Consider the following 27,677-nt stretch of genomic DNA (forward strand, 5'->3'; position numbering starts at 1 on the left):
CTGGTTTGTTTAAAGATTAGCCTTTTTTTGGCTGAGATTACCCTTTATATTTCTTCAGATGTTAAAATCGGGAAATGCATCCAACAGTTCGTATATATTTCTTGTTAAAGCTGGGTTTGAGTTAACATCACATCTGCAAACACCATAATACTCAATGCAGGGAGTCCAGAAGGCTGTCTGTGTCATGGCCTGGCTCTAAGGACCCAGAGCTCATGTATTTTTGTATATGTTTATTTTCTTTCTCACAGGTGTTTTGGCCATTACTTGCTGTCTTCCCTTTTTTCAGTGGCTGCTTCAAGTTCAGGTGGGCCCTCTAAACTGCAGGTAAGTAATCATTTTCCACCATCTTTCTTTGCTATACCAGTGGATTGGACATAAGTTTCGTTTTTTTAGCTACATCTGGTGAAGTTGTGGTAAAATGCTAACATTAGCTTATTCGTTGTAGCAAGCTAGCATGCAGTAAATATTTGCTAAATTCAGTGACATCTGTGTCTCTTAGAGGTTAGTGTTGTAGCAGTGGCACAAGATCTCACCATCATCAACAGGTGAGCCCAAAGTATTCAGCCACCTCATACCACAGTGCAACAAAATGCAGAGCAAGCACAGACCCCAAAACAGGAAGTGCAGGAGATGGCAAGGTTAGTGATTGTATGCAAAAATTATACTTTTAATCATTTTGATTAGAAAAATCAGTTTCCTGCATTCTGAAAGTTACTTCTGTTTCTCACATATAGGTCATTTCTAGGATTTAATTTCCCCGTTCCAAAGTAGTCCACTGAGGCCTAAACCCAGCAAGCCATTCAGTGTGTATCTATATGTAGTGAATACAGGCTGTACCAGCACTCCTGCTGCTGCTGAGGAGCTGCAGCTGAGCCAAGGCTGGGAAAGAGGTCCCTCATCTTGACTGATGATGCGAGCCATATACCGGTGAGGTCTCACAGTTTTAATTTATATAAGAGAAATGCGTTTAGGCTAAAAAACATGTTCTATCTCAAATCCCTGCAATGCGTATGCAAACGATAGTAGGTATTCCTCTTTTCATATATTAGCACTGATAAAAGTGTTATAATTATGTAGAGTGTCACCAGTGTTGTCCCCTTATGTAATGTTTTAGATGAATAAAATGATCCGTGAAGAATGTCCCAGAATGGATGGAGGGCAAGGATGGCATAATTTTCCTCTTTGAAATTAATTTTTTATTTTTATTAGGACTGAAACGTGAAAATTGTACAATGTTCTTTTGTAACAATCTTTGTATTTAGGTGGTCAGGGGAAACTTGTAGCAGCTCCTCCTGATGTAACGGCTCCACAGGAAGACTGAGCCACAGCGTTTCCAGTGCAGGAAAGACGCTCCTGTTTGTTGTTCTGCTGCAGCAGGACCTCCACCTTACTCCATCAGATGCAACTGAATTTAAAAGCATGCCAAAGGCTTCTTGTCAGGTGTGCAAGGAAAGCATGCCTCTGCATATCCTGGCACTCCATGTCAAGAACTGTGTGAAATCTCAGTCAACATGAAGGCCTGTGTGGTGAACGGTTCCTTTCATATTAATAGATATTAAACACATGTTTATAGTGTGGTCTAATCTATGTTGATTATATATCATGCGCGGCTAGGGGGCGGTACTTACCCACAAGGGATGGGGCGTGGGAACAGCCTCGAGGTACTGTATTACATAAATATGTTGCTCCATGTTATTACTTGAGCAGGAGTCTTCATTCAAGAACCCCACACAACATACAGATGTTCTATGTTGGCTATAGAGCAGCTCATTACTGGTTTGAGGTCAGTGTATATATACAATAAATATTTGGTCCACATTTTTGAAGTTCTATTGATTACAGTATATTTGAAACACATGATGTAACCAAATTTAAATGCCAGTGAAATCAGTTAAAAGACATCATCAGTTACATCATGTGAATGTTTGCTATTGTTCATAAAGTTTAGACCTGAGGACACTCCCACTCACAGGACCAGTCTGTGAGGGCCATCAACATACCAGATCCTTTGGCTGATTTATTCAGGCTGGATGTGAATATCTGCTCTTGTTTTTAATACATTTGCTTTCATTCTAAGGAACTTTCATCATTTTTCTTCTCAGTGAAGCAGATGTGCTCCAGTCAGGTGGATACGAGCAAAGAGTTTAGGATTACTGCAGTGATGCTGTTCAAAGAGTCTTTGTTCAGACCTGTTTGTTCCCAGAGATGACAGTGATGACACAAGGGTAAATGTCTCAGGATTGATTTTGTTTTTACAGCATTTTATAAACCTATATTTGAGTTAGTAATAGTTTTGTGAGGAGGTTTAGTGTTTTTGTACCACATGACTAAAGGATGAAACTGTGTTGCATATTAATAGATTTTGTGGTTTTATGGTCACATATATTTAAAGTAAGTGGTATCTGTGTCATCAGATCAGGATGAAGACCAAGAGAGCTGTGCGTGTGGGATCCAAGACATGCAAAACCAGGACCAGGAGGAACACTGGAGCTCCAAACACAAACTACTGAGGATGCTTGTCCCAGCGACTATGCAGACACAAACCATGGCTTCCATCAGAAAGGGCCAAATTTAAAATCCATGTAAGGTTTGAACATCGCTGCAAAGATAAGATGCCTGGACATCACAAAAGTGCTTCTTTTCTGTGGCACTCATGAGCTCATCCACTGAGTTTACAGGCATTATGACACCAGCTGTCACAGTGGGAAGGGAGATGTCAGCCGTGTGTAGCTGACACTCAGTAAATCACATTCACGAGCTCGGCAGCACTGCACTGTAGCCCTGCTGTTTAAAACCTATTCCAGTTCTCAGAGACCAAAATGGATGCACAGTCACATGTTATGTTCCCACCTTGTGTCAGCAATCGCAGTGTGGATGTCCAGAGTCCAAACGGGCACAGTTCTGGTGGGCGGCCACATGGCCAGCGGCTGATTTGAAACCGTTCAGGAGGGCATCCGCGTCGCCAGCGGTGGCACTGGAGTGGATCCGGAGTCCGGCCGTGAGGAAGGTGGCGACGGCGAAGAAGTCCAGTCAGTAGCCTGCAAGGTGGCCGCCGACGCCAAACCCAACGTGGACGGGACGGTGGCATGGCGATCGCAGGACCATGAGGCAGGACCAGACAATGGCGTGGGAGCCGCCGGTGGCAGAGCTGCAGGCCACGGCGTGGGAGCCACCGCCGAACCAGGGCCGGCAGGTGCGGAAACCTCTGGCTGAGAAGAGAGGGCGTTCACAGCTGTCTCTGGACGCTGTGGCTGTAGATCAGGGAACAGAGCTTGAGGCTGGACCACAGACTGGATGGGAGGCTGAGCTAACGACTGGACTGGTGACTGAGCTAGCTACAGCAGATGAGCCTCGCTTCTCCTGAGCGTGAACAGCCGCCGAGCTAGGGACCCTCCACTGAGTCGCGGTGGGAGGCGGAAAAGAAAAGGAAGACTGACTGGATGACCGAACTGAGGAACACATACGGAAATGACGATGACAGGGCAAGAGATAATGAGATAAATGAGAAACCGGTTAGCACACAGCTGAACTTAATCAAACTAATGACACAGGACAGGAACTGGCACAGCAAATCAGGAAATAAGAATGAGTGAACAATAAACATATGAGCAGCTGAAAAGAATGGGTCAACCACCCAGGAACCCTGACACCGTGTTTGACCCAGTACGGGTTCTTGTAATGTTAAAAACTATTCAGAAGACTGCTTTCATAAAGACCTGATGAATCTAAGATTGAACTTGTATCTCAGATTCATTTTTGTAAGTCTGAAGACTTTTAGAGTTTAAGTGAACTTTATTTTTTTGAAATGTATTTTTATATGAAGCATGTAAAACTTTTTCTCTCACTTTAAAGTTTTCCATGGTCGGTGTAGTGATGTTTAGTCTGTTCAGTTGAAAATAAATATTCTTCCACCTGATCAATTGGTTTGGTCAGTCATTGAAAGGATATCGTTTAATTTGAGTATTTATTGACATTTGAAACAAATTAATCAACTCAGTTACAAAACCCGTGACACTTAACCAAATGTGGCTATTTTAAACTTATGTTATAAAAGTACAAACAGCATTTGACGCAATTAAAACAAAATTACATTCATCAAATAATCTGGGACTACATCTAAAGATTGAGGAGTTACAATTGTGTCATTACAAGACAAACTCTCACATAAAGGTCTCGTTCTCAAAGAGGGACTAAGAGGATGAATGGCTGCCCTCAGTCCTGCCATTGCCTCTGGCCCCAGAGGGCACTGCACTGGTGATAACAGTCGAGGTCCAAAGTGAAAGTTCTTGAATGTCCCGAAAATACTCTTGCTTTTTTTTTTTATGAACAGTATAACTATAGTGTGGAGCACTTACAGAGGTATAAACCAAATTGGTGCAGATGTTATAACACATCTGTAATAGCACATTTAGAGTTGTACCTCAGTATTGCCGGTGCAGCCACAGGGTTTTGAAGAAGTCCTTTGGTCCAAAGTTGATTAGGACTAAGATTTTCTTCTGTTCGTAGGGCGTGATTATCCCACCCATTCTTGAAGGTGTAGAGGTCCTTCTGCAGACGTTTCACAAGGATGTAGTGAGCACAGAACAGGTGGAGGCTGTTGGAGGGGTCGAGCAGAGCAGCCCATAATAAACAATGGTTACAGCCATCCACACGTCACACCACAAACTCTACACAATAACAAATATGAAAAGAATACATTAGTTTCCAAATCCAGGCTTGCACCCGTTTTTGCTTCAAGTGACACTTATTACTAATAATAAAACATGTATGTCTACGAAAATTGTAAACGTTGACTAAGAGGCTGGTGAATGTGATGGTTAAGCTGGGTGTAGAAGATATATACATATGCAAAGCCCTGCATAGTTTGGTCACCTACCTTTGATTGTGAACACTTGTTTCTGTTTGCTCTGCCACAGCCACGAACAGTAAGCATGCAGTGAGCATGTTCAGTACCCTGGTCTCCTCTTACTCTGCATGATGCAGACAAACCAGTTTTCAGGAATATAGCATGTGTCAAGTTTTTATATCACCTTAAAGGAAGCTGTTCAACAGAGCTCATTAAGAAGCCTGATGCAGTTGATGCCTTGTTATTATTTCCAGCACCAAGGTGCATTATCTGGAACATAATTTATGAATAAATCATTTAGTTTTGGACAAACAGACACAAACCTGACAGTGATATCTTTCTTACAGTGAAATACAGACTGAACACCAATGAACATAAATGTCTTGTCAAAGGAGTGGAAGAAGAATACACCCGCTCTTTAAGGGGAGTTAATTCATTACTTTAATTTAGAGAAAACGATTGTACATGTAATTAATACTGTTTTACTTCAACAATGACGTTTTATGTGATAAAAAGGTTATTTACCTTTCACGATTAGCCATCAATCCCAGCAAATAAAACAATTACATATGTAAAAAAAAAATTACAGCAAAATGAAACAAACACAAAATGTCCAAGTATAACATTTGTCAGAATTCATCAATGTGTTTGTTTTTTTAGAAAATGGAAACATTTGTTTTATTTTGTAGAAATAGAAATGTTACCTGGATCATCTAACTGTTCAGATAAAGTGCCTTATCCTCACATCAGAAGTGAAAATAGTTACAGAGTGTCCACCGTACTGGACATACAAACACATACTGTACACAAACCTGATGAGCTGATGGTTTGAATCCACGTGGACCAATCAGAGTGCACTCTTCTGGCAACACAGCCTAAAGACGCCATCCTCTCTAGGATTCCTGCAGCATCTACAGGTTTGACGAAATACTGTCCTTTTGCCGACACCCAGAAGCTGTGCTATACTGGGAATGGAAAATGTCATGTTGATGAGGCTTTGCAGACGTTCTTCTGATATAATAAGTTTATGTTGTCCTCTCACTGTGTCTACAACATCGACAAGAGAAGACAATGGGCGTCTGTCTCCCTCTTGTAAATCTATTAGGCTGAAAAGGTTGGATACGGCATTAAGAATATGTTGTAGTACTTCTAAAATATTATCAAATGTCCTGATTCGTGACTAATGATATCATGTAAATAGTCTATGTTGTAGTCTATGTTCAATTTCATAAGAATTTCATTAATTTTAGTTAAAAATACAGTTGTGATTTAAAAATTATTTTCAAAATATGTGAAAACAGTTTTGTCCAGATTGGAGCAGAATATGCATATTTTAAATTCATTGGCACACCACCCTGTTTACATTGAAACACAGGCAACCATGTATTTAAAAGAGTACAGCAGGCACAGATGGATAAAAACAGGTGACCACAACACTGCCGTAATGATGTTACTTCAAACCCTACATTTGTCTCTCCATTATGTGCCTGGACCATTCCTCTGTGTGTTATCACCACCACCGGCCATCAGGAGTAATGCTCTGGCATCCTTGTAGATACTCTTGCAGTTATTTGAAACCTCAAATCCCTGTACTGCAGGTCAACGTTAACATACATTTATTCACAACACTGGCCTCTAACTCCTATTTGGGGCCCAAATGGGGAGTAGCAGGGCTAATATTTGGGGCCTACTTGGAAAACCCAACTGGGATCCAGCTAAATTTTTCCTCAGTTTCCATGGTGGCCCAAAGTGTGTTTCCCCAGATGGGTTTATGCTGGGCCCAGGATGGGCCCCAAATCAGGCCCAGTCAAAAAAAAAAATGTCTAGGGCCCAGATGGGTATTAGCAGGTCTGATATTTGATATTTGACACTTTTCATATCCTCCCTGGTGAATTTGATGTGTCGGTCCACCGAGTTAATGTGATCCGTGAACTGTGGTACGTCCTGAGATTTGAAGGGCATGAACACAAAGCGCGGACCCGCCGACAATAAATCTATTTTAAAAAATAAATTTATATTAAAAAATAAATTTATATTAAAAAATAAATTTATATTAAAAAATCGATTCGGGATTTTAATGAATCGATTTCACGTTATCCAAGCCAGAATCGATTTTTATCGATAAATCGATTATAAAAACCCACCCCTAATAAAAAGACCCCTAGCTCTTTTTTTTTCACAGAGCGACGGGTCACGGAGTCTGAAAGGGTTTTACGTGACCCTGCCTTCCAACGCCAGCAAGGAATTGTTTAAAAATAACACCAGCAGTTGTTACACCGTGGATCTGGCCAAACCCATCGAACTGGAGAATGGACCGTAGGTCTCTGCGAATTTATTAACCCCTGCACCTGGTACAATCTATCCCTGGATGCCTCCTACTTAGAGCTGAACTGAACGACGGAGGAAGCTCAGCCGCGGTGATTTTAAAATTCGGTAGGGGAGGTCATTACGCCCGCATTAAAGATCTATTGGAACACCTGGTGCCGGCGATCCAAAAGTACGCCCCCTCCTTCGAGGCCTCTTTCAACAAAATCACCAAGCGTCTGGACGTGAAAGGCGATGGTGGGTATAAAATTCGGGCCGTCCCGCCTCTGGCTTACATGTTGGGATTTAAAGCGAACGAGTGATGGACTCTGTGGAAGCGCTCTACCCCCTACCCCTGCGATATAACCGCGGGGATATATAACCTGTTTCTCTACACCGACATTGTTCAGTATCAACCGGTCGGCGATAGCTACTCCCCGTTACTGAGTGTAGTGAACGTGAAAGGCGATTACGGAGACGTGGTGAGCATCAGGTACCACATGGTACATTACCTGCACGTATCTAAAAAATACATTAAAACCATCCACGTCGAAATTAAAACGGACCGCGACAGGTTTGTGGACTTTGTTTATGGGAAAACGATAGTCAAGCTACATTTTAAACCCTCTTGACCTCCTCGCCCTCAGGACCCTCACTGTTTTGTAAAATATTACGAAGGGCAAGTGGGCGGATCGTTACCAGGTTTTTATGGAGCCCCGGTGATGTACAGCAGAGGGATAGGATCCATCTTCTCCAGGCTTTCGTATCTCCTCTCTTCAAGACGGGATTCGCCGTAGCCAAACCTCACCTGAAAACGGCCGCCACCGACATCGCGACCGACGTGGTCAAACGAGTGATGGGGAAGTTGACGGAGCAGATCCCCCGTCAGGAGGTCGCGGGAGGTATGATGGTCTTATCCCGCAGGAAGAGGGGGTCTCTCTGGCTAAAAATCCCTTCTCCACTATCCCTCAGCCATCTCAGAGTTTCTGGAAGACCGCTCGCACAAAATACTCTGCCATGATCGTCAGCTTCAGCACCCTGTCAGTCTTGCCTGCAAGATTGCATTTTTTACCTATGTCACAAGGCTCAAGGGTTATCCGTCAACAAAATACTTTCTCTGTACTATAACGATGTGTTTAAAAATGGTCGCATGGTATCTGGCTTTTTGAACGGACGCTGCCCTGCTCGATCTCGAAGAGGTCATCACGGGGCATGCTCATTACAGATGTCCAAAGATGCGTGTAACAAATAAAGAAACGTGAACAACAATCAAACTTTTTGCAGCATTTGTTATTTATTTATTTGTAATGTGTAAAAGTCAAGTTTGTATAGCGGTCCAGGTCGGGGAAAGCGTCTTTTTCATTTTTTTGAGCTGAGCGGGTTTTCTCCCCCTTAGCGCAGGTGTTTGGCCTCCGTATGAACCCTCCTCCTCCTCCTCTGATTTAAGACGCACGTACTGCTCGCGAGCTTGACGGTTATGTATGGAGGATGAGGGGATATTTGATTTGACCAAAGTAGTTAAAAATGCCGTCCATCCTTTCGGGCGCATTTGGTTTTTACTTTTAAAAGAGAGGGAGAGGTTTTTAAATAAGTCGATCATGTTGGACCCCCGCACCGCATCCCCCTTATAACCCAATTCCCCCTGCTTTGTCCAGCCTTAATGTAGCGTGCGTTTTTGCGGTCTCGATGGGGTAGGGATTTTAATACTTCTTCCACCATTTCATTCTCTTCCCGGGGCTCAGGGGTATCCATTCGCTGCGGCTCGGCTCTGTTGTCAGGCTGGGAGGAGGGCTCGGCCGGTAGGTGGAAGGTCACCTGACGATCCTCGTCCCGACCCTGTTTCGAGAGGGTGAGATAGCTCCGCAACAAAGACTCATATCTCTTGACTTTTTCGTACGAATTCAGCCGCGGATCTTCGAGTATAGCTTTCATCCGTTCCTCCAAATCATCTTTGGCCGTTTCTCTGACCGAGGGCTCGGCGGATCGGGTCAGTTTTTTCAACTCGTGAGATGGAACGAGAAACATTTTTTAAAACATTTTTCCCGTTTCTCAGCGTTTCTGAAATATTCCTCCCAGCAGGTTTCCCAGAATGGGCACGGCCGCTGACAGCAGAGGAAAAAGAAATCCGCCCGTCTGTTTCTTTAAAACTTGACGTTTACGGTTTAAGCTCGTTTTCTTGTCGGCCAGCAGTCTGATGAACTTTTTCTGACGTTTCAGTTTTTGGTATTGAGAAGTAGAAAGAGGTATGTTCCCCTTTAAAGATTTAAAGCTATCTCACACAGCACCTGGAGGAAATCTGGGAGCTGTGAGCGACGATGTCTTTACGTTTCTGCGGCGATGCATGGTACAGAGCTTGTAGTAAGACAGCGTTCCTTTTTATACGCTGGGACATGGCGAGCTACTTGGATTTAGGCAGGTTGATGACGGGATACTGTCCCGGGAGCAGACCGGTGCGCACTCTGTAGCGTTCTGGACAGGAGGGTGTGAGATAGAGGATTAAAAACCCGTGGGGTTCATTCGTGGCATCTTTGAATTTGTCCAAGAAAAATGTTTTTTGCGAAGGGAAAATTTGAAGGGCCAAAATCTCAATCTGCAGCTTGTCTCTGGAGTTTTTAAACAGCACCATTTAATTGACGTTTAAGCTGATGGTACGGCTATATTTACCCTGGTGAAAAATGTTCTGGTTCAGCATCATGACCGACATATTTTTATGATGACGGTATTGAGTAAAAATCTTATCCACTTCCGGGTGATCGGAGCATTGAAAGATAACATCGTCCAGCACCACCAGAGTGTCTTTGAAATCTTCAAAAGAATCAGGCAGTCCTTCGACAAATTTAATGTTTTTATTCGTCTTTCCTCGTACATGGGTTGAAAAGAAGTATAAATCCACACAATATTCGTGGGCACAGTATTCATAGCGCGTTCACAGTTTTCTTTTGAAACATGAAGAAGGCACTTTCAAACTGTGATCAAAATTAATTTCCTCCATATCTTGAAGAAAGAAACAACAATAATAATACATTTTTAAAAAAATTAATACCCGAGTTGTGCCGTCAGGGAAGAGGCGTCTCTTGTCGTAGACCACACAAAACCTTTACTGAAATGTTCTGTTTTTAAGCACAAACCCCTCTTATCCCTCTGAATGCCGTGCTGCGGCGTCTCGAGCTCCGCCTCCTTCATACCTGGGAGGCAACTTTCCACCAGCTCGCTCATACTGTCGAAGTTGACCCGCTCACAGCATTCTCTAGTCTGCGTTATACCTTTCATTTTTACCACCAGCTTCTTCTTGGTTCTGGTCCGGTAGGCGTAACTCTTGGGACCTGCGGAGACAAATTCCTGGATGGTGTCCCCGTCTAATTCGTCCGTCAAATTCCCGAGATAATTGCCCAGCTCTAAAGCTTTCTCCCCCTCTTTCACTACATAGATCAGAGAGTCCGGGTCGGTGTACAGAACGTTGCGCTGCAATTTTTCGAAATACTTGTAGAGTTTTAGGCGGGTGTAGGCGGTGGTGAAAGCGGCTATAAAAATATAATTTGACGCTCCAGGCGGTGTCACGCAGCTCTTGTTATAACTCCACTGAATTAACGCCATGTCCTTTTTTTTTGCTCTTTAAAAAAGAGACGTGTTTGAAGTCGTACTGGCCCGAAAAGACAAAGTTAAAAAACTGACTGGGCCTCTGACCAGAGTGGTCTGCACTAGATTGGTTCTCTGAGCAAACTTTCCCCAGAAGCTGCTGAGACACAGTTTAGACACCTGTCTCTTGGCCGGATTCACCTCGATTTTAGACGGGTCTAACCGTATGCCCTGATGCCTCTCGTACTCTTCGATGTATTAGCGTCTCGGCTCCTCGTCGTGAGCGGTTTCTGGAGGATAGCTGGAGGCTTCCTGTTTGCCTTTGAGAAAGGTGTGAATGTATCCTGCAAAGACGCTGCTGCTACGCTGCTCAAAGTGCCAGACCTCTGTGATTTTACCCACCCTGTAACCCAATTCTAAGGCTTTGTTGAACTCGACCGTGACCCAAACCCCAGTGAGAGCTCTGGGCTTCTCGTCGTGAGGGCACAAGCCACTTTGGTGATTAGTCTCGGCGCAAGTGCGGCAGAGGGTGAAGATTAATTTGCCTCGAAATGTTTTGTACGGTAGAACGGGGAAAAAGAGTCCTCGCGGCGGATACACGGTGGCTCTGATCAACCCGAAATAATGGCGAGGGTCGTCAAAATTCTCCTGGATGATTTTGGGTTGATACAGGGGGTAAGCGCGCTTCGCGTTGACATAAGGGTACAGGGATGGGACATCTACATAACGTAGACGCACTGTACCGCAACCTCAAGGCCGAAGCTCGCCCCCCGTAAAGGCCCGAGCGAGGAGACAGAGGTTCCGGAGCTTCGTAGCTCCACAGGTACTTTTTGACCTCCTTGTCAGATTTTTTCATCTCACACAGCAGACAGCAACAGACACTGTGCGATTTTTTCAGTCACGTTATTGAGCTCCTGCTCAAACTGCACGATTGGCTCGCAGGGGTTAGAAGTTGGTAGGTCACGATGCAGGTCTCACACTATACGGCCCGATGCTCTGATGCCACCTGAGTGCTCACACTGTGCCTCCATAAAATGAAGGTTATAACAGAAAATCTGTCGCTCTCCCTCTCTGTCTTTCACTCACACAGACACACCACCACCATCAACTTTGCTAAATTGCTAATGAAAAACATGATCAGGCAGCTGTGATTGAGCAGCAATGTAGATCCAACTATTTTCACGGTTGTTGTGGTCGTGATAATTTTGTGATGCCACATCGAAAAGGCTCGGATGAGCTTTCCAAAGCTCTACAAGTTGTGCCTCCATCGCTTGTGTCCAGATCACAGGCTGCACAGCCGTGCTGCGCCGTCTTTTTCACCGACGTTTACGTGTTTGCGCGTGAGCAGTGTGAGCGGCTGCGGTGACACGTCACGAGCGATTGATGATCGGGAGCTGGTGTTAATCGCTTCACGTTACCCCACGTATACTACACGATGCACGATGAAGGCCAAAATCGGGCCGACCACCAAATCGGTCGCACGACTCAAAAATCGGCTCAAAATGGGCCAAAAACCGCACAGTGTGAGCCCAGCATTAGAGCAGCAATGTTTGTTGCTCAGAGAAAGAAAAAAAAAAGGAGGAATGGGAAAAGGAAAACACCTGGCTGGAAAAAGGTCATCATAACACCTATAAAGCGCACTGCACTGTGTGCCGGCGCACTTTTTCCACAGGCATGCTTCTAGTGGTGGGCACATGAAGAACATGAGGGGCGTGAAAGCTCGGGGAACCCTTAACCAATTTTTTGTCCACCAGGCCACGGCAGGAGCAGATATGGTATGTAAACACTGGTTTGTTTTTTTTAAACCCTCTGGTTAAGGTTAATATGGGCATGTGCAGTGAATATCAGCGCTATGTGGCCAGAAGTGGGATAATATCATTTATTTTGTGTAATAAACAACTGCAAGGACAGATGATTACAACAAATAGATGACTAATACATAAAAGTAATACATAGATGAATAATGATGATGAGTTAAGATGCGTAATCATGGGAACAAGCAGGTTTACAAACAGGAGCAGCTGATTAGCATTAGAAAAGCTGAAATAATACCTCAACTGAAGCCAATTGTACTAAATGCACTATATGTGCACAGTTACAAGAATATTTTTCGTTCTATTGTTTTCTATTAATTTATATAATTTTAAGTTAAGCAGGACAGAGTTCTTTTAAAGAAAGATTTACTTATATCCTCAAAAGTTAAGCATGACAGGCTTCTGTTTAAGAAAGAGACCTGTTTTACTGTGTTAATGTTGTCATTGTGAGCTAAAAATAAATGGCTAAATGATCATTTGTTTCCCATGTGTTCATATCACAAAGAATATGCATCTGCTTAAATCAAATTCAAGTCAAATGGTTAAAAAAACAATTTCACACACAAAAAAAAGAGCTACAAAATTCACCACACTGGGAAGGGTGAAGACAACTGGGTCGCCCGGCCCTGGCCACGAGGTGTCCCTTATTTATTTTTCAGGGACTTGGCAACCCTAGAAAGGGTCCACGTTCGTTTCGCCGATAAACTCGTCTCTGAACTTTATGCACGCCTCCCTCAGGATATTAACGTCGTTTTGACAGTAGTACACCAACTCTTTTTCAAAGTTAACCCTTAGACACACGTGGGGTCAAAAATGACCCCATGGGTTGTTTTTCTTCAAAATCTTTAAAATAAAAAGTTGTAATATATTCATATTCCAGGTATTCCTCATAAAACATGTTTGTAACATGAGGCCATTTGCATTTTTATTAATTTTTTCATTAATTTAAAAAAAATGCAGTTTTTGTATCACTACCTCACTCTTCCACAAGCGGGGTCAAAAATGACCCCATGCAGTTCCTATGGAATCTTCTATGAAACTTTCATTCTTAGCAACTCTGACTGTCCCACTTACACTTCTGATGGATCAAAAATTAATTTTTACACAGTAACATACATGATTTATAGTCAGGGCTGCACATAAGTGGTTCACTGTCAAAATAAAAGTATTCCCGGAAATTCAGAGAATACATGCTTCTTTTGCGGTGGAAGAACACCAAAGTAATTGCTTACGGAGCTTGCTTCTTCGACATCTTTAGAGTTCTGAACAAATGTCTGTCCTCCTCCAGAACATCTCATGTACGCAAACGAGCGTTCCAACTTCTTATCTGGTGCACGTCTTTTATTTTGACAGCGAGTGCGCACCTGAGGACCATTTTTGTACAGCCCTATTTATAGTTTCCCGTGCATTTCAAACATTGTCCTTTCTGATTTTTTTTTTTTTAAATATTTAAAGTAACATGGCTGCTATGAGGCCAGCTAGGATCCCTGTGGACCTTGCCCTATAAATCATCCCGGACGGATGGGATGAAGAGCCCATCGGAGGCACTGACTCAGAATCTGACATCTACTGTCCCCCCCCGCTGGACAAGGCCAGTCAGATACAGAGGAGTCCTCTGATGAGTCCTCTGAAGAGGAAATGGATATTGAGTCTAACAGAATGAGCCCCTCTTACTGCTCTAGCCACAATATTCTGAATTAGTCAGCCAGGGCTTGCACCTGGGTTTAGTACTGTCTCCCCAATAGATGCATGGTAGATGTTCCTGTCTGATAATTTAGTAGAAGAGGTGCTGACATGCACAAACATGGAGGCACAAAGAGTAGCCACAGACAGGGGAAAAGAGCGGAAAACTGTAATCAAACATAAGCTCCTGGCCTTCATTTGATTGACCATTCTTGCAGGAAGTGAGAAGAACTGGGATGTACCAGTCAGTGTGTTTTTTGGGAGTCCTCTGCATAACCCATTGTCCAAGGCCACTATGTCAATTCAAAGATTTAAAGATATTCGCCGTTTCTTGCACTTTGATGACAAGAGGACCAGAGCCTACCGACTGAAAACAAACCACATGGCAGCTTTCTGCTACATATGGGACCTGTTCCTGGTCAACTGCAGGCAGAAATTCATCCTCAGTGATTGTGTTACAGTGGCTGAACAACTTGTGCCTTTCAAAGGGAAGACCCAGCTTCTGCAGTATATGCCGAGCAAGCATACAAAAGTGATACAAGTGATACAAAAACTGCAATTTCTTAAAATTAATGAAAAAATAAATAAAAATGCAAAGTGACTCATGTCACAAACATGTTTTATGAGGAATACCTCAAATATGAAAATATAACAACTCTTTGTTTTAAAGATTTTGAAGAATAACAACCGAGTTTATAGCAAAATGCATTGTTTCTATTTGGGGTCATTTCTGACCCCACTCGTGGAAGAGTGTAGGTATTGGTAGGTTGTGCATCCAAGGGTTAAAAGCCCTCCCGGTTGACGAAGGTTTAAAAAATCATAAAAGATCATAGCGGCGGTATGAAGGCTTTTTGGTTTAGGAAGTTGAATGTAACACAGGTGCTGATTTTTATCAGTGTGGAGGAAGCTCGGGGCGGCACAGATGCGGAGGCGCCAGATTTTACATCTGGCGCCTCCGCATCTGTGTTTCTCGCGACGGGAGAGGAGTTTGCAGTCTGGGCATTTATACAGTTGCTGACAAATGCTGAGATTGGAATGAGAATGAAGTCTAGGCTGTTTATGCTTCAAGTACCACTCGCACATGCGACAAGACCTGTTGGAATCCGGACAGATTACAGCGTCCAGAAAGTGAGCAGCGCAGGCAGGATCGAAACAGAGATTGCAACGATTTTGACAAAAGTGTTCCTCGCGGTTACGGTAAAATGTCCCGTGGTTATGGTAACCACAGTGATACTCCTCGCAAATGTACGGGACTCCTAAGAATGTTTTTAGACTTTTTATCCAGTAGTAGTGTTGTTGGAATAGAAAAAAGGTACAACAGGTGAGGCGTGTTGGGCGACTCTGTTTCGATTAGCGAAAGAGTCCTGTGCTCAGACGGGTGGTAAAACACCACGATTTTACGATTTAGTATTTGTTCTATTGATGGGTCGTTCGCGAACGAAATGGCTCTTAGAGCCGGATCTTTGAAGTGAACGACGCGAGCCGGCTCCTTATCGCGAGCCGTCACGTGGGGTTTTTTTTTTCTTTCTCTCACCCTCTCTCTCTCTCGCACTTTTTTCCCGCTTCACTCCGCACGCGAGCCTTGTGCTTTGCGCTGGGCAGAGGGGGGAGGGGCGGTAGTTACACTCAGTAGCACAGGAACAGAGCGGGAGGGAGAGAGAGAGAAAGAGAGAGCCAGGGACAACAACGTCACATTAGAAAGGTATAGTAATCATCCAAAACTATTTTCAGTTGCAGATGATAAAGGATTCAGAAAGTTTATTCATGCAGGTCCATATGACAGAGAATATGCATGTTCTTTTTGTTTTCATGTTATAATTTATATTTAATTGTGTTGTGGTTTGCAGTGTTTTGTGTTGTTTTCACTTTAAATTTGTAAAAGGAAAAAGCTGAAAATTTAAATAGTTAAAAGTTGAAATGTGAATAGTTGATTTTTGTATTATGTGATTTATTTATTACATTTTATGTGGAGTGAATAAATAAAAGTATATTTACGGTGGCCCCTAGAGACAAAGCACGTACAAACTTCAAATCACGTACAAACTCTGAAGCATGTACAAACTCAAAAACACATACAAACTCCAAAACACGTAAAAACACGTACAAACTCCGAAGCACGTAAAAACTCTGAAGCACATAAAAACTCAGAAGCACATAAAAACTCAGAAGCACATAAAAACTCAAAACACGTACAAAACACAACAGAAGTGCTCCAGGATGCTGGGCGCAGTGTTGAGCTTTTGTTACCTAGTGGCTACACAAGCCAGCAAGTACCAACGACCGGATTTGGTGTGTGGTAGTAACAGGTAAATGAACATTTTTTTTTAAATTATTTGAATATATATGAGTGCCTGTGTATAAATACACAAACCATACACATATGCTTTTAATTGTGTAATTTAAGTCATCTAGTAGCTCTGCTTTGGAAGTTCAGTTCATGCTAGAAATGTGTTTTGGAGTTTGTACGTGTTTTGTCTCTAGGGGCCACCGCATATATTTATATATAAACATATATAAATAAAACCACTTCTTTTTACGTTAGTAATTCCTTTTGTGCATAATTTTATATTATTGTTAATAATAAATTAATTAAATAAATAATAAATAATAAATAAAATAAAAAATAATAATAAATTAATTAATTAAATAAAAAAACAACCTGAAGAGCTGGTTCGGAGCCGAAAGAGCCGGCTCTTTTTAGTGAGCCGAGCCGAAAGAGCCGGATCTCTAAAAAGAGCCGGAAATCCCATCACTAATTTGTTCGAACGTATCTGTCGGCGAGGGTTACCTCGGTCCGATCACTCAGCCCGGCTAAACGCTGCAACTCTCTACTGCATTGGGCCTAGTTATCGGTGAAATGAGGGTTGTTGAGGTGAGCCAGGTTGATGGCGAAGCACAGATTATTGTTTTTGTTTTTTACCACGTACAGACAGCGTCGCTTTTTGATTAAAATTTCATTATCTAATGTTTTGTGAATCTTTTTTCGACCGCCTCCTCTAGCTTTTTGGATCACTTGCACTACAATTTCTAGGGGAGAGACAGTCACAATCGCGCCGTTTGATTGTATCAGACAGCATTTTCTAAAGGTTGTACAGTCGTGGCCAAAAGTTTTGAGAATTACATAAATATTGGAAATTGGAAAAGTTGCTGCTTAAGTTTTTATGATAGCAATTTGCATACACTCCAGAATGTTATGAAGAGTGATCAGATGAATTGCATAGTCCTTCTTTGCCATGAAAATTAACTTGATCCCCAAAAATCCTTTCCACTGCATTTCATTGCTGTCATCAAAGGACCTGCTGAGATCATTTCAGTAATCGTCTTGTTAACTCAGGTGAGAATGCTGACGAGCACAAGGCTGGAGATCATTATGTCAGGCTGATTGGGTTAGAATGGCAGACCTGATATGTTAAAAGAAGGGTGATGCTTGAAATCAGTGTTCTTCCATTGTTAACCATGGTGACCTGCAAAGAAACGTGTGCAGCCATCATTGTGTTACATAAAAATGGCTTCACAGGCAAGGATATTGTGGCTACTAAGATTGCACCTAAATCAACAATTTATAGGATCATCAAGAAGTTCAAGGAAAGAGGTTTAATTCTTGTTAAGAAGGCTTCAGGGCGTCCAAGAAAGTCCAGCAAGCGCCAGGATCGTCTCCTAAAGAGGATTCAGCTGCGGGATCCGAGTGCCACCAGTGCAGAGCTGTCTCAGGAATGGCAGCAGGCAGGTGTGAGCGCATCTGCACGCACAGTGAGGCGAAGACTTTTGGAAGATGGCCTGGTGTCAAGAAGGGCAGCAAAAAAGACACTTCTCTCCAAAAAAAACATCAGTGACAGATTGATCTTCTGCAGAAAGTATGGTGAATGGACCGCTGAGGACTGGGGCAAAGTCAGATTCTCCCATGAAGCCTCTTTCCGATTGTTTGGGTTGTCCGGAGAAGAAAAGGTGAGCACTACCATCAGTCCTAGGGATGGGTATTGATAAGATTTTTCACGATTCCGATTCCAGTTTCGATTCTGTTTAACGATTCGATTCTTTATCGATTCTCTTATCGATTCTTTTTAAAAAAGGAGAACACTAAGGTCGATTAGCTTAGAACTTTGTTTTATATCTTCTCTTTGAACAAGATAGAAATTTAGGAGTAACATGGCCTTACAAACCCAGCAGTGAGATCTTAAGAGATCCAGCCTACGGCTCTTCCATGGGGCGTCACAGGGTCCCCAGGAAAAAAAAATAGTTAATATAAAATAATAAAATAAATATTCTTCTGTAGCAATAACAAAGTATAACATAAATTATTCTGTAGCAATTACACAAGAATATCCAGTAATGTCCCTGCCTACAATTAAACACATTCACTTACCGAAAATCATCTGCTGTGGCAAATGGGTGCAAGCCTTTGACCACAAACTTAGTCACTGCTCGGTGACATTCGTCTATCCTGGCCTGAAAGGAGACGCTACCGGTAAACTGCAGCGAGAACTGCCAGCATCTGAGCCAACCAGACTCTGTCTCTCTCATCATGGTCACCTAAATTCACAGTAATGGCAGGTTTTGTGATAAGGCAGATCACGCTAACATAATATGCACTGTTAGTTGATTATTTACCTGCCGCATTAACGGGAGAGGACGTGCAAACGTTACCACTGCTGCTGGGTTGAGATTCACGAGTCCGGAGCGAATTAAAAACACGACATTCATTTAAGGTCATCGCGTGTTTTGTGAGCAAATGCTTTTGCATGTTCGTAGTGTTTCCTCCCTTAAATGAAATATCTACTTTGCGAGTACTGCAAGTTGCCCTGTTGTCATCCGTTCTCGTAAAGTATGACCAAACTTTTGAGCGTTTGAGCCGCCGTGTTTCCTGCCAGGTAAATGACGTTCCGCAACGTGGTGACGTCATTCGGGGCGACTGGAATCGATAAGGGAATCGTTTGCAAAAATGGCAAACAACAAGGAATTGAAACAGTGGGAACCGGTTCTCAACAAGAACCGGTTTTCGATACCCATCCCTAATCAGTCCTGTGTCATGCCCACAGTAAAGCATCCTGAGACCATTCATGTGTGGGGTTGCTTCTCATCCAAGGGAGTGGGCTCACTCACAATTTTGCCCCAAAACACAGCCATGAATAAGGAATGGTACCAAAACACCCTCCAACAGCAACTTCTTCCAACAATCCAACAACAGTTTGGTGAAGAACGATGCATTTTCCAGCACGATGGAGCACCGTGCCATAAGGCAAAAGTGATAACTAAGTGGCTCAGGCAACAAAACGTTGAAATTTTGGGTCCATGGCCTGGAAACTCCCCAGATCTTAATCCCATTGAGAACGTGTGGTCAATCCTCAAGAGGCGGGTGGACAAAAACCCCCCACTAATTCTGACAAACTCCAAGAAGTGATTATGACAGAATGGGTTGCTGTCAGTCAGGATTTGGACCAGAAGTTGATTGAGAGCATGCCCAGTCGAATTGCAGAGGTCCTGAAAAAGAAGGGCCAACACTGCAAATACTGACTCTTTGCATAAATGTCATGTAATTGTCGATAAAAGCCTTTGAAACGTTTGAAGCGCTTGTAATTATATTTCAGCACATCACAGAAACAACTGAAACAAAGATCTAAAAGCGGTTTAGCAGCAAACTTTGTGAAAACTAATATTTGTGTGATTCTCAAAAGTGTTGGCGACAACTGTAGAGGGTCGGCTGGTGGTTCTATGCGACTGGTGCCTCGGTTCAATTCTGCAACGGCTTCCTTCCAACAAGGCATCCGGAAGGGTGTTTTCTTCTGACATGATCTTTATTTTTAATTCATCAACTTTACGAGTGTATGCTTTATTTTTTAACCCCGCATCTTTACAGACCCTTAGTACGTGCTAATGAAACATAGGCACGGAGGTTTGCGGTGTACATGTCGATGAGTTCTCCGAGGGTCCTCCTCTTATGAAATCGCTGTCGTTGCCAGCCTCCTCTTACTGTAAGAAAGGAAAAAAAATAAATAAATAAATTTTATTCTTTATGTATGATGACCCTTTGAAAGGATACACAGAAATATTTTATTTATTTAGTATGACCACACACACACAGAAATATTTTATTTATTTATTTTGTATGAAGACACGCACGAAACAATGCTCATCAGCGTTTCTTTTTTCACCACACATGTATATATATATTTTATAGGGCTGATTCATAGGTTCAACGAGGCAGAGCGCTTTATTAATACAACATGAGATTGTAACATATTCAGTTTAATTTAAATTCTTTTCAAAATTTGAAGTTAGCACATAGTTTTTAATTTTTTTTGGGATCGACTCATCCCGGTCAATTACATCCGAATCTCCTGACGGGCAACCCGCAAGCTTTGGTGTGAGAGGGAGAGCTCTGGATGCTTCAACGTCCTCTGTCGGGGACCCTAAGCGTATAAGAAAAAAATAAAAAACAGAAAATATAATACGTTTTAAAGAGAGAGAGAGAGCGAATCATCAAACTTTCTAGTACACGTTATACCACTCCGAGTCGGGAGGGGCAGTATAGCATACTTGACTTAATGACTACGTCATATCCTCTGTATTTTAAAAAAAGAAAAAACGTCATTTTATTTACCTTCCTCCTTGTCACTACCCGATCCGTACCGGAAACCCGATCGGTACCCCGCATGCGCGAAAGGTGTCTACTTCCGGTCGAAGCATTTTATGATAGTTACAGGTCAGAGTATCTGTTAAGATGTTAAGAATAACAAGTATCTCTTAAAATGTTTCCGATAATGAAACATTTAATATAATGTAGACAAAAACAAAAAACTAAAAAGATAGTTACGGATCAGGACTCCCCGATCCGTACCGCGCATGTGCAGTGTTGCCAACTCCTTAGTAAGGAAAATCGCTATTGGCTGTCCTAAAAGTCGCTAGAAGTTGCCAAATGACGTCTAATTTGCATAATTGGTCATGCTGATGTAATTGTAACGTACGCTGTTGGAGAGAGAAATAACATCGTGGAAGAGACATAAAGTGAGTAAAAAACGTCCTGAATGCTGTTTGAATTTATTTAGAACTACAAATTAAATTTCTTTTAGCAATTATTGTTTTTTAATGTCACAATTCCAACCCTGCTCCTTTATCTGGGCCTGGACCGGCAAAAGTGACCCGAAACTGGCACTCTGGTGGAGTTACTTTGTGTGTGTGTTTATAAGTAGTTTTAAACCTTGTGATCCACAAAACAGCATAACAGTAAAGGAAGAACTGACTGCGTTACAGTCAGTGCGGGAGCAGCGGCTTCGCTCATGCGCGATTCATTTGCAGTTTGGATGCACAGGTGTGAACGTCTCCTGCAGCTGGGGGAGGACTATTCTCCACCCGTGAGCGCTTTGGCACGGGTGAGGTGCCCAAGGCAGCACTGCTGCTTGGTGAGAGTAAGAGCGATACGCGTTTTCACGTCAAAAAGTCGTCATAAATAAGTCTCCAACAACACCAGAAAAAGTCGCCAGATTTGTCGCTAGTCGCTTTTTAGAAAAAAAGTCGCTAAGGGGGTCTGAAAACTCGCTAAATATAGCGACAAAGTCGCTAAGTTGGCAACACTGCGCATGTGCAGAGGTTTTCTTCTTCTGTTTGTTTAATGGCAGTATACTCCCCAGTGTACGAGGATACCGCCACCTGCTGACTGAGCGAATGAACCCTATTGTAAACTGAATTAGCGTCATTACAAACGTGTGTTAAACTTGATTTAGTGATAATCGAGTGTGTTTATGCTTGTCTGTGTGGAGAGGATTGTTGGAATAGTGATGATGATGTCCGCTATCACTGTCAGTTGTCAGTAAACACTTCATCTGGCTGATGAATCTTCACGTGACATATTACAAAGTCTGTATTATGAACTCTGTAATTAGGCGCCATTCTTCTTATTTTACGGCGCTGTTGTTCAATCAGGGGACGCTCTCTGTTGAGGAGAAAAGCATGAATTTGTTTGTATACGGATTATCCATTGTTTAAATGTCCCGGTAGTCGAAAAGGAGGCAGAGCTGTTGAGAAATGCTAGGAGCTAACTGGGCGCTAACCGTATCATTCAAATATATTGAATGTCGCAATGTTGGCAAAGAGAGGAAGTGACGTAACATTTGCGCATGCGGGGTACCGATCGGGTTTCCGGTAGGGATCGGGTAGTGACACTCCTCCGTCGGAGTGTCTGTAGCGGCGATCCAGCTCGCTATATCCCCGATTCCCTCTGTCAAGAAATAAAACCAAAAAAGCTAAAAACTTTCTTTCCTCTCCTGATGTACGGTAACAAAATAACGTAGTCTTCTTCTCCTTCTCACCGCGGTCTTTCACGGATGACTTTACTTGGCTCCGGAGATTCTGCAGGGACGATCTTTGAAATTGCCTCGAAAAACGGCAGGATTTAGGCTTCTCCTCACGCTGCGATCGATAGCACCTGTAAGTAACGAGTTTACGCTTTCTTTAAAAAACAAGAAAAAGTCTATTTAACGTTGAAACTTATTTAAAAATTTAAATGCTTCTTAGAACACACATGCATCAACACTACATATGAGCAGGCGGAGGGAGGTTTGGAGTCTTCTCACTCCTGTTCTCTGCTGCCTGTTGGGGTGGGGGGGCTGGGAGGAGTTGGCCGTCTGCTTCTCTCCACCCCAGGGAAGAGGGTAACACCACCTGGGTCTGGGTGCAGTTTCCCCCTCCAGGGGCAAGGGTACCTAGACCCGGTTCTTAGAGTACACTTGGGGAGTGTGATTGTGTGTACAGTGTCTCTCTATGTCTGTCTCCACGTTGGGTGAGTGTGGAGTAAGTGCATATGAGAGCATGAGGGTGGGAATGGATGTTTGTATCTGTGTGTGCCTGTTTGTCTGTGTCTATATGTCAGGTTGGGTATCAGACGCCACCTCTCTGGGGACATCTCAGGCCCTCCAAGGTATGGAGGCCTATCTCCCCCCACCACCACTTCCCCTGCCAGTGGCAGACGCCCTCAGACATCGGTGCGTTGGTGGTTCTTTGTGTCCGGGGATGGGCACCCAGGTACACACCGGCTCACTCCTTGGTGGCTGCTTATCGGGGCCTGGAGCCTGGGGCTCGCTCGGGCCACTTCGGGGGTGGGGTGCCCTCAACCTCCTGGCCTGGGGCTCGGTCACTCTTGCACAGCTGGCTGCTTGTGTTCTGAGGGCCTCTGGATGTCTGGAGTCTTGATCTCCTCCATACCTGCTTCATGCCCTGGAGGACGGGGCTGTGGCCCCCCCACACCCTCTAGCAGATCATTACATGAAGGAACCTTTTAAAAACAAGCGCGTCCATGCTCACAGGTGTACACACGGGTGCTCACACACACAAACTACACCCTTTTTGGCTCCTACCTCAAAGCACACTGTGTGCTGTCGATCTTATGTGCTGCACGATATTGTTTAATATTTAGTATTTACTGTCATATTCACATAGATCATCGTGATGATTATTATATTGCTCTCTTTTTTTTGTGCTTGTTTCCTCTTTTTTCTTTCTCAACAGGTGATCCAGGTGATTGATAGATGGATTTTTTGTCTGTTTGTTTTTTGTTTTTTGCCCTTTATCACTGTTCCTCTTCCCCGCTGTTTTTCTTTCCCTACCTCTCTTTCTTTTCCCCAGTCATGTCTGTCCCGTGTGTAGCAAGTGAAAATAAAATAAACAATAAAAGGTGAATCAAATAGACCATTACGGCAAGGCTGGGATGGTCCATTTGGTAAAGTAAATCCGTTGGGCATCTTTCTTTCTTTGCCTTTAGACAATAATTCTGATGGCAAAAGAACCAAAAAAAGGCAAAAAAAAAAGAAACTTATTTAAAAATATTATATATATTACTATATACTTATTTAAACACACCGTGGTCCAATTGCGTGAAATCATCCAGGCAGAAATCGTCTTCTAAAAGAAAGTACGCAAATTATTGGTGATAGATCTAATATTCTTTGATGATATATAATTTAACTCATAAAATAAGACTTAAAATCGTAAAGAGATTAAAGAAACTTAGCGGCATGAGACTCGAAAGTTTCCGGCGACCTGGCCCGGCCTCTCTGATTGACGGTGTTGTACGATCAGAATCAGGCATAATATTCACGGGTCTTGTTCGGCAGAAGTTGCGTGGATCTGCTCGAGGGTCGGAGCAGAAAACGGCCCTGTTTCCCCCTCTTGTTTCTTCCCTCTTTTTATCCCCGTCCAGCGAGGGTGTCTGTTTTTACCATCGTTCTCGCGGTAATAATATCAATTAGAGAGGGTTATTTGTTTGTTAGCTCATCATCCGGCTGTTTTTTTTCTCTGTCGGTCCGTATAAGGTGTGTGTACAGTCAGGGGCAGAAAAGGCTGGTCCCCCCACCATCTCATGGTAATTTTCTTTTAGGGTTGCCTTCTTGCAGCGGTTGTCTGTTTTTCGCATCTCTGACGGTAATAATATCGCTTAGAGAGGGGTTATTTGTTTGCTTTATGGGTGACGGCCGTCGGACTCCTTCTTGACCCGCGGTGTGCGTAAAACAAGACCGTTTCCCTCATTTCACGGTAATTTTCTTTTAGGCTTTGTTGTTCTGTCCATCGAGAGTTTTCTGCTAATTAGAAAACCCGCTTCCCTGTTGTAAAAGTGACTCTAAAAAAGAAAACTCTTTCCCACACTTAACCTAAGAGGGGGGTGAAATTGTTTTAATAAAATTACTTGGGACGCTAAATAGGACCGAGTTCTGAATATGTACGCGGTGCTTTTTTTAAACTTGGGGTTATTTTACATGTACAAGGAGTTGAGTCGGCGGCCTGTGCGTGTATGAAATTCTTTGCTAGGTTACAAGCATTAGAATAGTCTTAAAGGTTTTTATTTGACATTTTATTGCGTCTGTAATAAGATTAATATAAGAAAGTAAAATAAATCCAAAGCCGCTATTGTAAAAGAAATAGCCCCCAGTCTTTACCAAAAGATGGTTATCAAGATCTCTGCATCTTTGTCATAATATTGACGCTAATAATAGAGAGTGAAACATTTAAACATTCATACAGCCATGAAGTTTTCACTTTTCCAGTTATCTACGTCACTGACTTTAGCTAATTAGCTAGCTGCCAGTCACCGTTGTGTAAAACCCAGAGGGAAGCAGACAGCTAACTATAGTGTTTATGAAAACTGGTCCAGCGATTGGAGGGCAAAACTGGTGGTATCATAGCAAAAAAAAATTTTAATATTAACAAACACTCATGTTAAACCGAAACATTCCTGACTTTCAATTCAATTCAATTCAATTTTATTTATATAGCGCCAAATCACAACAAAAGTCGCCTCAAGGCGCTTCATAGATACAGAGAAAAACCCAACAATCATATGACCCCCTATGAGCAGCACTTTGGCGACAGTGGGAAGGAAAAACTCCCTTTTAACAGGAAGAAACCTCCGGCAGAAGCAGGCTCAGGGAGGGGCGGGGCCATCTGCTGCGACCGGTTGGGGTGAGAGAAGGAAGACAGGATAAAGACATGCTGTGGAAGAGAGACAGAGGTTAATAACAGATATGATTCAATGCAGAGAGGTCTGTTAATACATACTGAGTGAGAAAGGTGACTGGAAAGGAAAAACTCAATGCATCATGGGAATCCCCCGGCAGCCTACGTCTATTGCAGCATAACTAAGGGAGGATTCAGGGTCACCTGGTCCAGCCCTAACTATATGCTTTAGCAAAAAGGAAAGTTTGAAGCCTAATCTTGAAAGTAGAGATAGTTTCTGTCTCCCGAATCCAAACTGGAAGCTGGTTCCACAGAAGAGGGGCCTGAAAACTGAAGGCTCTGCCTCCCATTCTACTTGTAAATACTCTAGGAACAACAAGTAGGCCTGCAGAGCGAGAGCGAAGTGCTCTAATAGGGTGATATGGTACTACAAGGTCATTAAGATAAGATGGGGCCTGATTATTTAAGACCTTGTATGTGAGGAGCAGGATTTTAAATTCTGGATTAACAGGAAGCCAAAACAGGAGAAATCTGCTCTCTCCTTCTAGTCCCTGTCAGGACTCTTGCTGCAGCATTTTGGATTAGCTGAAGGCTTTTCAGGGAGTTTTTAGGACTTCCTGATAATAATGAATTACAGTCGTCCAGCCTGGAAGTAATAAAAGCATGAACTAGTTTTTCAGCGTCACTCTGAGACAGGATATTTCTAATTTTAGAGATGTTGCGCAAATGGAAGAAAGCAGTCTTACATATTTGTTTAATATGTGCGTTGAAGGACATGTCCTGGTCAAAAATGACTCCAAGGTTCCTCACAGCGTTACTGGAGGCCAAGGTAATGCCATCCAGAGTATGAATCTGGTTAGATACCATATTTCTAAGCTTTTCAGGGCCGAGTACAATAACCTCAGTTTGATCTGAATTAAGAAGCAGAAAGTTAGCGGCCATCCAGGTCTTTATGTCTTTAAGACATAAGACTTATCTGGATACACAACAGTTAACAAATAAATTAATTCTTTCTAAATAAAAACATTGAGTCTTTTGAAAAACATTATTTTAATAAAAAAATACACTTTAATATTTACCACAGAAACATGAGGGCAGTTTTTCCAGCTCCAAAGTCCAAAACCACATGAAGCCTAAAAGAAGTCTAATGGCTGCACTTGCTTACTTTTCCTTCCTTTTGGGGTTCTTGCTCCCTCAATGCATTGCAGTAGTCGAAAAATACAGAAAAATACCTGTAAATGACTAATACGGAAAATTCCTTCACATTCATATAGTACATTGTACTGTGTTTTTAGGGATTTTTTTACAGTGTACAGTAAGACAGGCAGGGGGAACAGCTCTGACTGGAGAGGCTTTGAACAGATGACATACTCAGTTCAATTCAACATATAAAACGTTAAGAACACACAAGCATCTACCTAAAAGACGAACAAAGACGTTTTGCTTTTACACTTTGCGACTTGTTTTATTTCTCTATATGATAAGAAAACTATTCAATCACATAGTTATTTTTGGTGAATGAAATACAGTTACAGTTTCAAGCACTTTTAAGCACCACATCTAAAATTCAGGCACTTTTCAAACCTTGAAAAGACAACATTAAAATCCAAGCATTTTCAAGGATTTCAAGCACCCGTACGAACCCTGAATATTGTGTATATTATTTTTAATAGTATCAGAGTCATACATTTATTTTGTACAATATTCCAGTGTCACAAATAATCTTAATTCATATTCACAGTTTCGTTCTGAAAAGAACTGAAGTTAATTCAACAAATGGTTACTAGAATAAAGTTTAAAAATAATTTTAAAAAGGGAAAAAAATCTGGAATAAAACATAAAATCTTACGAGAAAATCAACTCAAAGTAAACTTAGAAGTTCCTACGTGAAGTCGATGTGTGGTTTGTAAACATTAAGTGTTTTAAATGTTAACCGCAGATTTTTTAAAAAGCCCAGCTTTGGAATGTAAATATGAGAAGAGCTTCTTCTGGTAGCTAAGTTGACCCCAGGGCTA

At 42.5% G+C, this 27,677-nt stretch overlaps 1 long non-coding RNA gene across 1 annotated transcript; it reads left to right on the forward strand.

Moving 5' to 3' along the window:
• Positions 1-214: 214 nt before the first annotated feature.
• On the forward strand, positions 215-3,870 carry LOC146389351 (uncharacterized). The gene is made up of 4 exons (XR_014799746.1): positions 215-324; positions 500-638; positions 735-2,225; positions 2,415-3,870. It is a non-coding gene; the product is annotated as an uncharacterized LOC146389351 (long non-coding RNA).
• The last annotated feature ends 23,807 nt before the right edge of the window (positions 3,871-27,677 follow it).

Source organism: Perissodus microlepis, chromosome 3, assembly GCF_051167445.1.
Source record: "Perissodus microlepis isolate ML-2025 ecotype Zambia chromosome 3, ASM5116744v1, whole genome shotgun sequence".
In the NCBI taxonomy this organism is placed as follows: Eukaryota; Metazoa; Chordata; class Actinopteri; order Cichliformes; family Cichlidae; genus Perissodus; species Perissodus microlepis.